The following is a 6,019-nucleotide window of genomic DNA, read 5'->3' on the forward strand; positions in this document are numbered from 1 at the left end:
CCCACTTTTTTTTTTCGGAAGGCTGTTTGTCAAACCTGCACACTTCTCTACTAAGGTTGTGAGACAAAATCAGAGAAGACTTCAGCATCAGAGTGGTGGTTTAGCCTAAGATTTTTTTGGCAACCTGGATTCATTAGCTTACAATCCAGTGCCACATGTTTCAAAACCAGATCATTTGTAATGGCCTTGCTTTATAATTAATGACTCCAGGTTCATTGATAATCTGTTTTTTATGGAACTACATGTTCAATCAGTAGGACTTCATTCAGATTGTCTGTCCACTGAAATACAGTAGTCTAATTATGAGGACAAAAACATGCTGGTGCAGCCATTTCTTGGTATGGTTGAGTACAAAACTTTTGAGCACCCTCCAGCAATTGCCATCTCTCTTCCCAATCGTAGAATCCTATTCAGGTTTGAAAGGATGAGTTAGATGGGTTTTTTTATCTTCAATTTGCCTTTCAAAAATATCTTGTGTGTGTGCTTTTATTTAAAAGAAGCGGTACTCCACTGTCATTTAAAAAGACACTCTAATAACCACTCTTTTTGAGCAGTCATGCTTAAATCCTTGGACTGTCCTTGGCCGTATTGATTTCTTAACAAAGCCACTGGTTGGCTTTCACAGAGTAAGTCATTTCGACCAGGTTCTGTCTAACTCCTTTGACAAATATCCATTTTATGCTGCAGCATGTGCCCCAATTATTTACACCGGCTGTGTTTCATCTGAATAAGAGCAGTCAGACAGTAGGCCTACATTTTGCAGTGTAATTCAGCACGTACAGAGCTTAACACTCACAGTGGCCCACATCTCAAAGTGTTAAATTAACACTGCAAAGTACATGCCTGCTAAGACAGTTGATTCAAAGAAATTTTAATTGGACATACATAGCTGTCTGCCACACACTTCATTGACATCAGTGTCAGTGGTGTAACCTTGAGACAGGGTCATCCTTAACCAATTAAAAAAAGAATATGTTCACAGCTCCCACTATTACATTGCACTTCACTCCATACCCCTTCAGCTGTTTTAAAAAATGAGTTGGGCCTCTAAATAATACATTTTAAAAGTCCTTATGGGAAAATAGAGGGAACACTCGTTTATTATGTTTACGCTATTGTTCTTAGGCTGTTAGTACAAAGTATTTTCCCAGTGGATTTTGGCATGAGCTTCATAACCATATTACAATTATGTAGCTTTTTATCACTGTGATATTGATCAAAAGGGTGCCCCTGTAGATTTTTGTGCACACTTCACCTTTTTCATAGGAACATAACATCTGACATTACATATTCCAGCATGCTGTATTAGTATAAAAGTAAGCCACACCACCTGAATCTGCAACAAGTTTTACTTTAGCCCTGTCGGCATTCCCAGATAACCTTTTCATTTTTACACAGCGCCTTTGTCTTTGTTTACTTCTTCTTTTACTCTTTACTAACAGCCGTAGTGTGCTAGACGTCTAGATGAATGTAAATAGGCAGACATATATCATCACAACAGGGCCGGCCAAAGCCTTTATGGGGCCCTAAGCAAAATTTCTTTGGAGAGTTCATTTCTTCCTGGAACTTTGCTCCTCACGGGGCCGTGGTGGCCTGGGGGCCCTAAGCCATTCACGTAGTTCGCTTATGCTCCATGCCCCATGCCGGCAGGATCTAAAGCAGTGGATCCGGTATCTGGCAGTTACCTAAAAATCAGGATCTGGGGCATCTCTACTTTTAACGTAGCCTAGGTTTTTCAGTCAGTCTTTCACAACCCCAATCGCTGCATGGAGTGAAAGCCCTTTGGAAGCGTCCGTTGAAGACAATGTGGCAGTAAGCCAATGAGTCTTAAAATAGTTTGCGCCAACGTAATAAAAAGGGCCCGCGTGTGCGAGTTCGCTATGTGTTTCAACCCTTTTGAAGGATCCGGTATCCGGTTCTGGATCCGGCAGGATCTTAAGCAGTGGATCCGGTATCCAGCAGGATCCTAAAAATCAGGATCAGGTGCATCTCTATGTACATCATGATTTTAGTGCAGTGTTTAGTGTTGCATTAACTCATGTACTGTAGGCTGCCATACACTCATTTCGATTTTTTCTACACAGCACACAATTCATATTTATCTCACATCAGCTCTAGACAATTATTCATATTAAGAAAAAAATTTAGAAAATTGGGAGTAACATTTTTATTTCTCCTCAGTATTACTTTGCATTTTTCTGACGACACCACAAATCACAACCAACACTGTACATTTTAGAAGCGCCCTGAAGAATCTCAGGAACCTGAAATGTCTTTGAGGTACCTCTATGTGACAAATAGGAAGAACTTTAGCTAGGCCTGTCACGATAACAATTTTTGCCAGACGATAACGATAACAAGAAATTATTGCGATAATCGATAATATTGTCTCTCTCGCCATTTTCAAACAATATAATGTGCAATAAAAAACACTGCTATGCAAGGTGCGGCCTCCTTCTTGAAACATTGAATGTAACATTTGAGCCAGCAGACTCAGAGGTTTAAATAATTAAGATTGACGCCTGCTCCAAGAAGAAATGTGTCAAACAATATAATGACGTAAAAATGCAATAAAAATGTGACTACACCCCTTCACATTTTTAAAGCATCACGGCGGGGGATATATATATGTTTTTAAATACATCCTCATGGAGCACAATAGGCTCTAAATAGGCTTTTTTGTATTTATTATTAAGGTAAGTTAAAGTCTTTCTTTAACATTTTCTGTTATTTATCTTTCTCAAGCACACTGAATGGCTTATAGGCCTAGGCCTATCCATGGTGTGATGTAAAATAACCTTGGTGGGGTATTGTTAATTCACAAATTATTACTTAGACAGCTTATTTCAAACAAATGCACGTTGTTACTAGCTAATTGTCAGTCAAAACCCAAATCAGCCCTGTTAAAGGCATTTCAACATCAGCAAAAAGCAAAAGAGCATGAACAGATGCACAAGTTCCATCTCTCTCTCTCTCTCTCTCTCTCTCTCTCTCTCTCTCTCTCTCTCTCTCTCTCTCTCTCTCTCTCTCTCTCTCTCTCTCTCTCTCATACCCTCGACTGGAACAAGTTGCAATTATGCGCTCTTTAAAGTCCTTTATGAACGCCCATACATTGTTTCTTATGAGTTATGAGTCGCCATGCCTCTGTTTCCCCTGTAGCGCGCTCAACCGTTCACGTTCTCCTGGTGTGACAGATTTAAATCCACGAATCTTATCTTCATGATTTGCTTGCGGACTGCCTACTCACATTGTTAGGTCTAAATAAACAAGAAATATAGCGAAAATCACAAAAAGAACAGACAACGAACGTCGGGGTAGGAGGCGCATTGAAATAATAGTGAAAACTCGGCGAGGTTTAAAATAACAGCCTCAGAGCAAGTTTGTCGCGACGGCACCACTATTTCATGTTTGCACAAACACGTCTTCGTCGTGGATATTGGGTTGCTGCGCATGTTTCAAAATGAACATTTGCCTCCGTGTTGGAGCTGTTCATTCCCCTCTCCGAGGAACGTTGCAGATGTGCTGACAGAGACTGGAAGAATATTGCGCTCCTAGTCTCTAGCGCTGATTCTTTGTCGAGGCTTATAAGCGACGCGCGGGAACACCAGCGTTCTTTTTCAAAGACGCAAGTAGCCAGATCAATGCACTTTTTTCCAAGCAGAACTGCACTGAAACTTAAAATTACACCAACATTTAAGCGTCATTGCGCTGCGTTGGCCTATAACGAGCCATCAGTCTTACGGCTACGATAGAGAAAGGGAGAGAGGGAAAACAAAACATAACGCAAATAATTTATCGTTGCTTATAGGGGCCAGAAAAGTGATCGTTCTTGTAAAAAGTTATCGTCCGATTTATTGACTTATCGTATATCGTGACAGGCTTAACTTTAGCAAGATCGTATTGAACGTTCCTCAGAGAACCAAGGAACCGAGAGGGTTTTTTTTAGGAGATCCTTGATTGGCTCTGTAGAGGAACCCCTAAATGTTATTCCCAGAACTGTTAGGTTCTTCTGCCGACTTTAAAGGTTTCTGAGAGATCTTTTAGGTTTCCCCATGATCCAACTGAAGGTTGTTTTGTGGAACCTTCAGTGTTTAACAGTGATACAGGAGCTTACTTTCAGCTGCTGAAAACTGTGCTGGCACTGCAGCAGTGGTTCCCAAACTGGGGGTTGAGAGCCCCCGGGGTGTCGCGAGGCACTGCAGGGGGTTTGTGGAGAGATAGGTTCACACAAAACCTTGAATACTGTAGACCTCTATGCTTTCAAATAATATAGTGTAAGCATTCCATGAAATGGTTAGTAACATTAGTCACTTATGTTTAATAAATGTATTGAATTTCTCTGTGCTGTGGTTTTCAAATAAATAAGAATAGCCTACTCTTAGGTCCAAAACGGGGGGTCCTAGCAAAAAAAAAGTTTGGGAACTACTGCACTACAGCACCAACCTCTGCTGGTTGCAAATATAGAGTGAGCGATCACAGTTGCACTGTAGGCTACGCCTGGCTGCCATGGAAAGTTCTGGCACGGCACAAAAGCTGAGCAAGCAGCCACTCAAATCAAGTGTGACAAAGCTGTTTGGGATTTCCGAGCATATATTTCCTGATTAATGAGCATTTTTGCAGCTACCTAAAGGCAATGTTTCAGATCTCAGACCGTGACACCAGATATATTTTAAAGCAGGGAACTAGGGAAAAGAATTATTTTTAAAAAATATACTGCATCTTATCTGGCCACATCCAGACTAACACAACATCTGGTTGTCCTTGATTCAATGTTGACCTCTCATAGAACAATATAGCCTATTTACCGAAATGACACATAAAGAGGCATGTGTTCAAAATGGTCAAATCCTTTGGATGAGATCTTCTTCCTCTTGCTTTTCCCAAGCACAGATTATACAATATTTTCAAATGCAATTTTCATGGTTTCAGTACCACGCACCATGCTGAATTTATACACCGACAGACAGGCATTATTCAAGATGGTGAAAATCTCTTTGTGGGTTTGTCTTGGGGCAAAATAGGCCTAGTTTGGATTCACTCTCAGCCAGACCTTGAAGTCTCCTTGAAAATAATAGATTAACACTCTTACCCTTGGTCAGAATACCAAGAATTCTGCACAGGCAAATGTAAATGAAACAGTAATACCGTACTTGGAGCAATATCAAGGTTTTTCATTTTCAATCGGTTTCATGGCTGGAAGCAGAGAGAACTTCACAATTTCATTCCTTCAAACTTCCGTCGTGATGTTCTTTGTACAAGTAGAGGCTTGCATGCCCATGGGAACACAGGTTTGAGTCCAGTCAGGGTCATTTCCCAAACTTGCCCCCGTGTCTCTTTTTAGTCCCTTGCCTGTCATGATTTTTACTGTCCTATTCACAATAAAAAAAATGAAAAAGCCCATACAAATATGAATATAAATAATAGTGGTGTGGATTGGCACTGCCCTCACGATCCGATTCGATCACGATTCGGGAGGTAGCGATTCGATTCAATTCTATGTGATCCGATCCGATCTGATTCAATTCTGCAATGCATTGCAATGCATTACATTTCTACTGAAAGCAAAGCAAATGTTTAATTAGTCATGATGAGGCAATGCATGTAGTCAGATACTGAGCAACAATTTATTGGCTGTTTTCTGTATCAGTCTGTATCAGTCTTGCATTGAAGTGCTTTTATTTAATTTAACATTCATTTGCTCCCGAAATATCCATGGAAGTAATTGAACCTTAAAAAAATTGCCGGATCGATTCTGGAACTTGCCGGATCGATTCTGGATCGTCCATGCTCCGCATTGGTTGCATCGCCGAATCGATCATTGTTGACACCACTAATAAATAAGCTTACATAGTGTGGTTATCCTTGATTTAGGATGAGAATCATTGCGCATTGTGATTCATTGAATTGCAATGATACTCAAAATTATAGTTAGTAGTGATATTCCACTTTACAGTCTGTAACTGTGTAACTGTGTAAATATTATATAAAATACACACGGACAGAAGGCATATGTTACATA

The sequence above is a fragment of the Engraulis encrasicolus genome, chromosome 11 (assembly GCF_034702125.1).
Source record: "Engraulis encrasicolus isolate BLACKSEA-1 chromosome 11, IST_EnEncr_1.0, whole genome shotgun sequence".
NCBI classification, from domain to species: Eukaryota; Metazoa; Chordata; class Actinopteri; order Clupeiformes; family Engraulidae; genus Engraulis; species Engraulis encrasicolus.